Source organism: Hemiscyllium ocellatum, chromosome 5 (genome assembly GCF_020745735.1).
Source record: "Hemiscyllium ocellatum isolate sHemOce1 chromosome 5, sHemOce1.pat.X.cur, whole genome shotgun sequence".
Lineage (NCBI taxonomy): Eukaryota > Metazoa > Chordata > Chondrichthyes > Orectolobiformes > Hemiscylliidae > Hemiscyllium > Hemiscyllium ocellatum.
Genome location: NC_083405.1, coordinates 130,928,689 through 130,940,916, shown reverse-complemented (window position 1 = coordinate 130,940,916; position 12,228 = coordinate 130,928,689).

Genomic DNA, 12,228 nt, shown 5'->3' with positions numbered 1-12,228 from the left:
ATTCCAGAAGATTAGTCAAGCATGATTTCCCCTTCATAAATCCATGCTGACTCTGACCTATCCTGTTACGACTATCCAGATGTGTCATAATTTCAACCTTTATAATAGTCTGACCTCAGTGGTGGGAGTCTAACTGGACTATAATTTCCTGCTTTCTTTCTCCCACCTTTCTTAAAAAGTGGTACAACATTAGCCACCCTCCAATCCGCAGGAACTGATCCCGAATCTATCGAACTCTGGAAAATAATTACCAATGCATCCACGATTTCTTGAGCCACTCCTTCAGTACCCTGGGATGTAGACCATCAAGCCCTGGGGACTTATCAACCTTCAGACCTAACAATCTCTCCAACACCAATTCCTGGCAAATATAGATTCCCTTAAGTTCAGGTCATTCAGCCACTGTTACCTCAGGGAGATTGCTTGTGTCTTCCCCAGTGAAGACAGATCTGAAGAACCAATTCAATTCTTCTGCCATTTCTTTGTTCCCCATAATATATTCCCCTGTTTCTGTCTTCAAGGGCCCAATTTTAGTCTTAACCATTTTTTTGCTTTTAACATACCTAAAAAAGCTTTTACTATCCTCCTTTATATTTTTGGCCAGGTTACCTTCGTACGCCATTTTTTCTCTGCATATTTCCTTCTGAGTAATCCTCTGTTGTTCTTTAAAAGCTTCCAGTCCTATGTTTTCCCACTTTTCTTTGCTATGTTATACTTTTTCTCTTTTAACTTTATATGTTTATTAACTTCCCTCGTCAGCCACGGCCACCCCTGCCTCCTCCTAGGATCTTTCTTCCTTTTTGGAATGAACTGATCCTGCATCTTCTGCATTATACACAGAAATATCTGCTATTGTTCCTCCACTGTCATCTCTGCTAAGGTATTGCACCATTGAACTTTGGCCAGCTCCTCTCTCATAGCTTCACAGTTCCCTTTATTCAACTGAAATATTATCACTTCCGATTGTACCCGCTCCCTCTCCCTCTCAAATTGCAGATTGAAGCTTATTGTATTATGGTCACTACTTCCCAAAGGCTCCTTCACTTTGAGGTCCCTGATCAATTCTGGTTCATTGCACAATACCAGATCCAGAATTGCCTTCTCCCTGGTAGGCCCCAGCACCATGTGTTCTAAGAATCCATCTCTGAGGCACTCCACAAAGTCTCTTTCTTGAGGTCCAATACCATCCTGATTCTCTCAGTCTACCTGCATGTTGAAATCCCCCATAACAACTGTAGTAATATCTTTGCGACAGGCCAATTTCAGCTCCTAATTCAACTTACATCCGACATCCGGACTACTGTTTGGGGGCCTGTAGATAACTCCCAAGAGGTCTTTTTACGCTCAGAATTTTTCAGCTCTATCCACACTGACTCTACATCCCCTGATTCTAGGTCCCCCCACGCAAGGGACTGAATATCATCCCTTACTGACATGGCCACCCCACCCCCTTCTGCCCGTCAGTCTGTCCTTGCGATAGCACGTGTAGCCTTGAATATTCATTTCCCAAGCCCTGTCCACATGAATCCACGTCTCAGTTTCCCCACAATATCGTATCTGCCAATTTCGAAAGAGCCTCAAGCTCATCCATCTTATTTCTAATGCTTCGTGCATTCATTTTTTAATTTGTTACTGCCCTCACCCTTCCCATCAACTCCTATTTCACTCAACCTTACAGCATGATCCCTTTGAGTTTTCTGCTTCATTGACACAGTTGTCTGTCTTGAATTCCCTTGTTCTAACTTTCCCTTCAATTTCCTTCTTAAACATCCAGTTTGTTCCCCCCGCTACTTAGTTTAAACGTAGCTGTATTGCAGTAGCAAACCTGCCTGCCAGAAAGCTGGTAGATACCGCTGAAGCACAGCCATGGAGGGAATGCTTTGATAACCCAGGGGTTATGGCAATGCAAATGTATTGTCACATGTACCTAGGTACAGTGAAAAGTTTTATTCTGCGTGCAGTACAGGCAGGTCATACAAAGATCATAGAGTGAGGAATACAAAGCTACACAAAATTGCAGCAAAAGCAAGATCAACATTAGATTTGAAATTTGAGAGTCCATTCAGAAGTCTAACAACCGGGAAGAAGCTGTTCTGGAGCCTGTCGGTATGTGTGTTTAAGCTTTTGTATCCTCTACCCAAGAGGTTGGAAGAGTTTATAACTGGGGTGGGAGGGGTCTTTAATGATGTTGGCTTTCTGAGGCAGCGGGAAGTGTAGATGGAGTCAATGGATGGAAGGTTGGCTTGCGTGTTGGACTGGGCTGTGTTCACAGCTTTCAGTAATTTCTTATGGTCCTGGGCAGAACAGTTGCCTTACCATGCCATGATGCATCCAGATAGAATACTTGCATCTCCAAAAGTTGGTGAGTGTCATTTGCCGAATTTCCTTAGCCTCCTGAGGAAGGATTGGTGTTGTTGTGCCTTCTTGACCATTGTATCAATGTGAGTGGACCAGGACAGATTGTTAGTGATCATCTCTCCTAGAAACTTGGCACTCTTGGCCCTCTCCAGCTTAGCTCCACTGATGTAGATAGGGGTGTGGCCTCCTCATTATGGTCTTTAGTTTTGACACTATGACAATTCAGAAAAACGGAATGTGTGAATCTCATGTAGTCAAAGGGAAATAATTGCAAGGTTAAGGGAATTAGGAGCAGACTAGGGCAAAAATGAAATGTGTCGAGGAGTGTGGTGCTGGAAAAGCACAGCCGGTCAGGCAGCATCTGAGGAGCTGTTGATGCTCCTGCTCCTCAGATGAGGCCTGACCTGCTGTGCTATCCCAGCGTCACATTCTTCGACTCTGATCTCCAGCACCTGCAGTGCTCACTTGCCCCCCAAAATGAAATGTGCCCATTTGTCTCCTCTATTGTATAGTTCCTTAATGATTCCTAGCTAAATCAGGAACCCAGAAAATCCCTATGAGGAAATAGCAGCTGTATTTCAGACCTGCCTTGTCCAGAAATATTGCTGTAGCCTCTTGCTGTGGCTTTCCAGTGTTTCGTACAAAGTTTTTAAACATAAGATTTACATTTTTCTTTCCGTTGAGGAATGGTGAACCTGAGGTGGAATTTGCAGAGCAACCTGGAGTCATCAGCATTAACAAAGAAAATTTTTACCTGCACTGTGTTGGTTGATCCTAGAGAAGCCAGATGAAGATGAGGGCGGAATTTACATGTTGGTGGGACCATCTCAGAATCCAGTGCAAATCTCAGCATTTGTGTGACACAAGAAGTTCCTGCAAGAGGAACCATGGAAAATGATCACAAGGTCAGGAGATGGTCATATACGGCACGGAAACAGACCCTTCGGTCCAACCAGTCCATGCTGACCATAACCCCGAATTAAACTAGTCCCGCCTTCCTGCCCATATCCATACAAACATTTCTTATTCATGTATTTATCTAAATGTCTTTTAGACATTGTAACTGCATCTATCACTTCCTCTGGAAGTTCATTCAACACATCAACCACTCTGTACAAAACAATGACCCTTTTTAAAAAATCTTTCTCCTCTCACCTTAAGAATATGTCCCCTAGTTTCAAAATCCCCCACCTTAGGGAAAAGACAGCTGCAATTCACCTTATCAATGCCTTTATGATTTTATAAACCTCTATAAGATCACCCCTCAACTTCTTACGCTCCTATGAAATAAGTTCCCAGCCTATCCAGCCTCTCCTTCCTAATAACTCAAAATCTACATTCCTGGTAACTCTATTCTGAATCCTCTCCAGCTTAATAATACCTTCCTATAACAGGAGAGACCAGAACTGTACACAGTACTCCAGAAGTGGCCTCATCAACATCCTGTAAAACTACAACATGACTTCCCAACTCTGAGACTCAAAGGTCTGAGCAATGAAGGCAAGTGTTGTCAATGCCTTCTTAATCACCCTGATGCAATGTTCAAAGAATTATGGACCTGAAGCGCTCAGTCTCTGTTCTATAACTCTACCCAGAGCTCTGGTCAGCTCCTGGCAAACTATGGCATCAGTTGGGCTGCTTGCTGTAGTATAATAAAGAACATAGATGGAAAGTTAAAAATCACACAATACCAGGTATAGTCCAACAGGTTTAATTGGAAGCACACTAGCTTTCGGAGCGACGCTCCTTCATCAGGTGATAGTGGAGGGCTCGATCGTAACAGAATTTATAGCAAACATTTGCAGTGTGATGTAACTGAAATTATACATTGAAAAATTGATTGTTAAGCCTTTCATCTGTTAGAATACAGTGATAGTTTCACTTTCATGTGCAAATGACAAAACCTTTTTTTAAAAGTTGCATTCTCGGGTTAGCTGTTAACAATGGTGATAGCTAGACAATATGTTGAAGGTGTTAGCCCCCTGTGTTCTCTGTCTATGACCTGATGTTTAGATTGATTCTAATCTAAAAAGTGAGATAACAGAGTTTTACATAAATTCATGCAGTGTTTGAGCTCAGAGTTCTACATGAATGTATGCAGTTTTTGAGCAAAGTACAATGTAATTCTGCAAGTACAAATTCACCCCACAAAATATATGTGTGTGTCTGTCTGGGGTGGGGATTGTGAGTGTGAGAAAGTGTGTGTGTGTGTGTGTGTGTAGTGAGTGCAGAGTGTCTTAAGTCTGGTGTGTGTGTGTGTGTGTGGGTGTCTGTGTGTACCTGTGTCCATGTGTGTGTAAGAGTGTGTGTGTGTGTAGTGCAATGGTGGTCACCTGTAATGTGACATGAACCCAAGGTCCCGGTTGAGGCCCTCCCTATGGGTACTGAACTTAGCTATTGATGGAAAGAGTGGTGACTAGGCTTTGCTAGAGAATTGGCCATTCTTCCTGCTGTCCTTTAGATGGCAGCTTGTCAACCAGAGACCTCCCAGTTAAAGCTGCTGGAGCAATCAGGATGTGCCCTGACTATTTTTGCCCTTGGCGCAAAGGACTCAAGGGGGCTGTGTAGCATACTCCTGTTCCTATGTTCCCTTTCCTGGAATTCAGTCACAATAGAGCTCGCTGTTTTCCTTTAGTGGAAAGAAAACATTACAAAGGGCAGTTGGCCTGAATTATTGAAATGTTTCAGTGGGAAACAATGCTTTCATTATTCAAAACTGCCTGTTAACAGAAAGGGTGCGCAAGTTGAACTCTTTCTTTAATGTACCATATCTCATGGTAACCTCACTATGCTGCCCCCCTGCACAGGAAAACAGTCTTTTTATAGGCCACTTTGTTGTCAGCTTTGCTGATTGTGTACAAATAAAAATAAGCAGTACCATCGAGTTGCTATGGTGAGGTTTTGTCTTGGTCTTTGTGGTGGCCTCATGCAGTCTCTAATTTAGTGACCAGGTCTGGAACGCTTCTCAGAGGCCTGGATCTCATCATCACTGGTCTTTGAGATTGCTAAATGTTGCTGTCTTTGCCCTGGCCCATCCCCACTCCGCACGCGTACACACACACACACACACTCTCAAATGATTGAGTTGGTTAATGTGCCAGCACAATGTTAGAGCGGCGAGTTGATGTTGGATTAACCTGTGGGGAGCTGGAACTGAAAGCTGAATGAATCAACCTCAATCCCCACGCTAGCAAAGACATTTTAAGATTGATTCAGGCTGCAAAGGTAAGTAAGGTTTCTTGCTCCTCACCCCAACAGCTGCTGGAAGTGGCTCATGACAGCATTTGAAACAAGCTTCAGATGAGCTATGACCCACAGGTGGGCATGAAGAAGCTTTTCTGGCACTGAACCCGTGACGTCTGGTGGTTCTCCTGCTGTTCTCTCCACAGTGCCCGCTTTCCTGAATCCCAGATCCTCTGTCGGAGCGGATGGTCATCTGCGTCCGTGGCTCCATGTGTACCTCATGGCTGAACTTTTCATCCAGGCTCTCTTGGTTGTGGCAGAGGGGTTTGGGGCTGTTCTACTCTGGCCATCAGAAGGTCCTGATCAGCTGACCCCCAACCTTGTGGAGTGAGAGAGTGAAAGGTCATTGGGAATGCGGAGTCATCAGATAAGCCACGGTTGGAGCTCAGAGGTTCCTATCTGCACAAATGTTTGGTGCTATCTATGTCGTGGTTCGAATTTGCTCACAGTCTCTTGAACAGTTTTTTTCTATATTGAAGAAATTTTATTACTGTTCTAATACACCAGCAGACACCCAGTTTGGTCAGTTACTAAGAATTATTACTAACAGTTCAAAGTATTCTAACACTTAACAGTTAATCTATGAAGAAGCAAGAAGAATCTCCGTGTTTGTTATTTTCCTCCATGTAATAGTTACCCTTCCTTTGTTCTGTGATGAGATTTGGCCACATTTTTTAGCAGCCTTTATGCAGCGTGTTGGAAACGACCTCCAGCGGCTCAATAGACCTGTTGTAGCCAACCTAACTGCACATTCCAGGAGGGGTTCTGAGGAACTTAAGTACAAAGTGAGTTTTACTACGTCTTGGCTCGATGTGCTATGTTGTGCTTTTTCTTAAAGACATATCCTTTCCTGCCCGTTTCTTACAGTAGAGATTCTACAGCCCTGCTCCCCCTCACTGTCTTTTTAATCTTCAGCCCTGCCATCACTCACAGCCTTCTCTCTCTCACGTAGCCTCCAATTCCCATTCCCTCAAAGTGCTAAGCCCTGCTTTCCCCCCCCCCACCCCCCTAGCCTGTCCATTTTGGCGTCCTGAAGACCAATTGCATTTGCAGACTCTACATTGGAGAAACAGACTGAGTGACCACGAACACCTCCAGTCCGTGCGCAAGCAGGACTCTGACTTTCCTGCAGCTGGTCATTTTAACACATCGTCCTGCCCATGTGTCTGTCCTCAGCGTGCTGCAGTGTTCCAGTGAATCCCAGCGCAAACTGGAGGAACGTCTCAGCTTCAGACTGGGCACTTTACAACCTTCTGGGCTCAATATTGAGTCCTACACCTTCAGATTATGAACCCACTCCCATTCCTTCCCTTTTAACTTTACTTGTCACATACACTGTCCCCATGTCCTCCCTCCCCTTCCCCCACCCCAGTGGGACTGTCTGCTCTTCCCAATCTGGCAGTTAGATACACCATCGCTCTGCCATTCTCACATTCTGATCACTTAATATGAACTACTATCGTCTTTTCTCCACCACCCCCTCACTACTGCATAAATGTTGTCTCCTCTACTTCATTCTTGATGAAGAACTTATGCTCGAAACATTGATTCTCCTGGTCCTTGGATGCTGCCTGACCTGCTGTGCTTTTCCAGCATCACACTCTCGACTCTGATCTCCCGCATCTGCAGTCCTCACTTTCTCCCCTCTCCACACTTCACGTCAACTCTGATAGAGAGTCTTTTAGACTCTAAATGTTAGTTTGCTCTCTCTCTCTGTGGATGCTGCCTGACTTGCTGTGATCTCCAGCATTTGTTGTTTTCAGTTCTCGAAGACCTATTTGACCCAACCTGATGGTCACTTATTCCAATATTCTTCCTCTTTGACTCCGAGTCTGAAAAAATTGCCCTTAGGTCCATTTATGTCTTTCCCCTCTCACCCTAAACCAATGCCCTCTAGTTCTGGACTCACCCACCCCAGGGAATGACTTTGCCTATATACCCTGTCCATGCCCCTCATGGTTTTACAAACCTCGACACTTGTGGAAAAACAGCCCCAGCCTATGCAACCTATCCCGATAGCTCAAACCCCCGCAACATCCTTGTAAATCTTTTCTTCTTTAGACTGTGGGAGGAAACCCATGCCGACATGGGGAGAACATGCAAACTCTACACAGACAGTCACCTGAGGGTGGAATCAAACCCAGGTCCTTGCTGCTTTGTGGCAGCAATGCTAACCACTGTGCTGTCCCATCGAATATATTCATGAAAGAGATAAAATTTAAAGGTGTAAAGGAGAAAGCAGGAATATGTCATTGAGATTTGTAGAATTTCTGGAATGTTTATGAGGCGACTTTGGGAAGCAACTTGTGATGGAACACAGTAGGGAACAGGCAATTCTGGATTTAGTGTTGTGTAATGAGACAGACTTGATACGGGAGCTTAAGGTGAAGGAACCCTTAGGAGGCAGTGATTATTATATGATTCAATTTATTCTGCAATATGAGAGGGAGAAGATTGAATCAGAGGTAACAGTATTTCAGCTGAATAAAGGCAACTACAGGGACATGAGGGAGGAGCTGGGTAGGATTGACTGGGAGGGGAGCCGAGCAGGAAAGACAGTGGAACAGCAATGGCAGGAGTTTCTGGGAGTAACTCGAGAGACACAGCAGAGCTCAGTTTCCAGTGTGGACTGTGGAACTGCTGCGCACTCTGCTTCACAGAAACCTGGCTCAACCCATCCATTCCCGGCTGCGCATTCAGGCTGATGATTTTTCTGTCCATCCCATGGACCGCACAGTGTCCTCGGATAAGGCGAAGGGTGGAGGGGTTTGCTTTTTAATCAACAGCTTGTGGTGCATTGACATTACAACTCTGGGCGGCCATTGCTCCCCTAACCTCGAATTCCTCACCATCAAATGCCGCCCCCTTCTATCTACTATGGGAATTTACCGCTGCTATACTAGCTGCTGTGTGCATACAAGCAAAGGTTGAGGAAGCTCTGGATGTGCTGTACTCCACCACTATCACCCTGGAGACAGAACACTCTGAGACCCTATTTATTGTGACCAGCAACATCAATCAAGCCAATCAAAGGAAGGTATTGTCCCACTAGGGGCCCGAACATTTTAGACCACTGCTACACCACTGTGAATGATGCCTACGACTCCATTTCCCGCCCTCATTTTGGGAACTCTGACCACAATGCCATGCTTCTTCTCCCAGCTTACAGGCAAAAGCTGAAACAGGAGGCTCCCTCGTGGATACAGGTCCAGTGCAGGTCGGGGGAGGCAGAGGATCAACTCCAGTGCTGTCTGGAATCGGCTGATTGGGGCCATGTTCAAACAGTTCGCAGGTACCTTGGACGAGCGCGCCATCACCGTCACAGACTTTATCAGTAAGTGTGTGGAGGACTGCATACCGAGGAAGTCAATCCCGGTGTTCCCCAGCAGGAAACCCTGGACGAATCAGGACATACAGAACCTGCTAAACACCAGGTGTGAGGCCTTCAGATCAGAAGACCCACTCAAATATAAGGAATCCAAGTATGACCTTCGCAGAGCCATTAAGACAGCCAAGGACCAATACCAACTCAAACTAGACACCTGGACAGACACCTAACGACTATGGCAAGGACTGAATGACATCACAGGTTCTAAAAAGAGGCAGTGCAGGATAACAGACGATGACACATCCCTCCCAGATCGTCTCAACGCCTTCTTTGCTCGCTTTGAGCAGAATTTCGGCGGAGAGGTAACACCTACTCTGACACGTCCTATCCCAACAGTCACTGCATCAGAGGTCAGATCAGTTTTCCTTCATGTGAATCGAAGGAAAGCGATGGGACCAGACAGAGTACCAGGCCGTGCACTCGAGCATGCACAGATCAACTGGCAGAGGTCTTCTCGGACATCTTCAACCTCTCCCTGCAGCAGGCCACTGTCCCTGCCTGTTTCAAGAGGGCCAACATCATCCCTGTGCCTAAGAAGGCTCATGCAGCATGTCTCAATGACTACCACGCAGTGACCCTAACTTCGGTGGTCATGAAGTGCTTTGAAAGGCTGGTCATGGCATTAATCAACTCCTGCCTCCCCACTACTCTTGACCCACTCCAATTTGCCTAACGGACCAACAGATTCACATCAGAAGCCATCATTTGCCCTTCACTCCTCCCTAGAACATTTTGACACCAAGAACAGCATGGTGGCTCAGTGGTTAGCACTGCTGCCTCACAGCACCAGGGTCCCAGGTTCAATTCCAGCCTTGGGTGACTGTGACTGTCTGTGTGGAGTGTGCACATTTTCCCCATGTCTGTGTGGTGTGCTCCGGTTTCCTCCCACGGTCTAAAGATGTGCAGGCCAAATGAATTGGCCATGCTAAATTGCTCGTAGTGGTAGGTGCATTAGTCAGAGGGAAGTGGGTCTGGGTGGGTTACTCTTCGGAGGGTCGGTGTGGACTGGTTGGGCTGAAGGGCCTGCTTCCACACTGTAGGGAATCTAAAAAAAACAGCTGCATAAGAATCTTACTCATTGACTACAGTTCAGCCTTCAACACTACTATCACCTTGAGACCGATTATTAAACTTCATGATCTCGGACTAAGCTCCACTCTCTGAAACTGGATCCTCGGTTTCCTGACCCACAGGCCACAATCAGTGAAGATTGGGGACAATATTTCATCCTCACTAACATCAACACTGGAGCCCCCCAGGTATGTGTACTTAGCCCCCCACTGTACTCACTGTATACCCATGACTGCCTCGCCAAATACCAGACTGATGCCATTTACAAGTTCGCTGATGACACCACCATAGTCGGTCAAATCTCAGATGGTGATGAAACAGACTACAGACGGGAGGTGGAAGACTTGGATAAATGGCGCACTGGGAACAACCTAGCTCGCAATGCCGGGAAAACCAAGGAACTCATTATTGACGTTTGGCAAGATGTTACTCATGCCCCCCTATACATTAACAGCACAGAGGTGGAACGAGTGAAGAGTGTCAAGCTCCTGGAAATGGTCATCCACAACAAGCTTTCTTGGACTCTTCATGTGGACGCACTGGTTACAAAGGCCCAACAACGTCTCTTCTTCCTCAGGCAGCTGAGGAAATTTGGTGTGACAGCAAATACCCTTGCCAACTTTTATAGGTGCACCATCGAGAGCATTCTGTCTGGATGTATCACCACCTGGTATGGCAACTGTACCATTCAAGATCGGAGCCGGTTACAGAGAGTGGTGAACACAGCCCGGATAATCACAAAGGCCAACCTCCTATCTATAGAATCCATCTACCAGGCCTACTGTCAAGGAAAGGCCGCCAGCGTTCTCAAAGATCCATCCCACCCTGGTAATGTTTTTCTACAACCTCTACCATTGGGGAGAAGTTACAGAAGCCTGAACACGCGCACCAGCCGGTTTCGAAATAGTTTCTACCCTACTGTTGTTAGAATACTGAATGGACTCACAAACTCTTAACATTTGCCTGTACCTGTGTTTTTGGTTTTGCTACTGTTTACCTATTATTTACTATCTAACCGACTTAACTCAGTGATCTGCCTGTATTGCTCACAAGACAAAGCTTTCAATTGTGCCTCGGTACACGGGACAATAAATTCAATTCAATTCGTCCCGAGTCAAAAGAAGCATGATACAGGGAGAATGAGGCAACACAACTGACTAGGGATGTTAGGGATAACATAAAAGCAAAAAAAGAAAACATATAATGTAGTGAAGGGCAATGGGAAATAGAGGATTGGGAAGCTTACAAAGACCAAAAGAGGGCAATAAAAAAAAGGAGGGAGAAGAATAAACATGAAGGTGAGCTAGCCAGTAATATAAAGGAAGACTGTAAGAGTTTCTTTAGATATATAAAGGGCAAAACAGAGATAAATGTGGACATTAGGCCATTGGAAAATTATGCTGGAGTGATAGTAGTAAGGAACAAAGAAATTGCAGAGGAAGTGAATGAGTACTTTGTGTCATTCTTCACAATAGAAGGCATGAGTAATATGCCAAAAATGCAAGAGCATTGGGGCCAGAGCTATGGTAGCCATCACAAAGGAGAAGGTGCTGGAAAACCTGAATAGTGTGAAAGTAGATAAATCACCTGGACTAGATAGACTACAGCAAAAGTAAGGACTGCGGATGCTGAAAATTAGAGTCAAGAGTGTGGTGCTGGAAAAGCACAGCAGCATCTGAGGAGCAGGAGAATTGATGTTTTGGGCAAAAGTTTCATTCCTGATGAAGGGATTTTGTCTGAAATATTGATTTTCCTGCTCCTCGGATGCTGCCCAACCTGCTGTGCTTTTCCAGCACCACACTCTCAACAGATAGACTACACTCCAGAGTTCTGAAGGAGATAGCTGAAGAGATAGTGGAGGCACTAGAGGTGATCTTTCAGGAATCACTGGAGCCAGGGAGGGTTCCAGAGGACTGGAAAATCACTAATGTGACACCTCTGTTTAAGAAAGAAGCAAGGCAAAAGATGGAAAATTTCAGGCCGATTAGCCTAACCTTAGTCATTGGTAAAATTTTGGAGTCTATTGTGAAGGCTGAGATTCCTGAATACTTGGAAGTGTAAAATAGGGTAAAGTCAGCATGGTTTCATCAAGGGGGGGTCATGCCTGACAAATCTTTGAGGAAGTGACAAGCAGGTTAGACAAAGGAGACCCGATGGATATTGTCAAT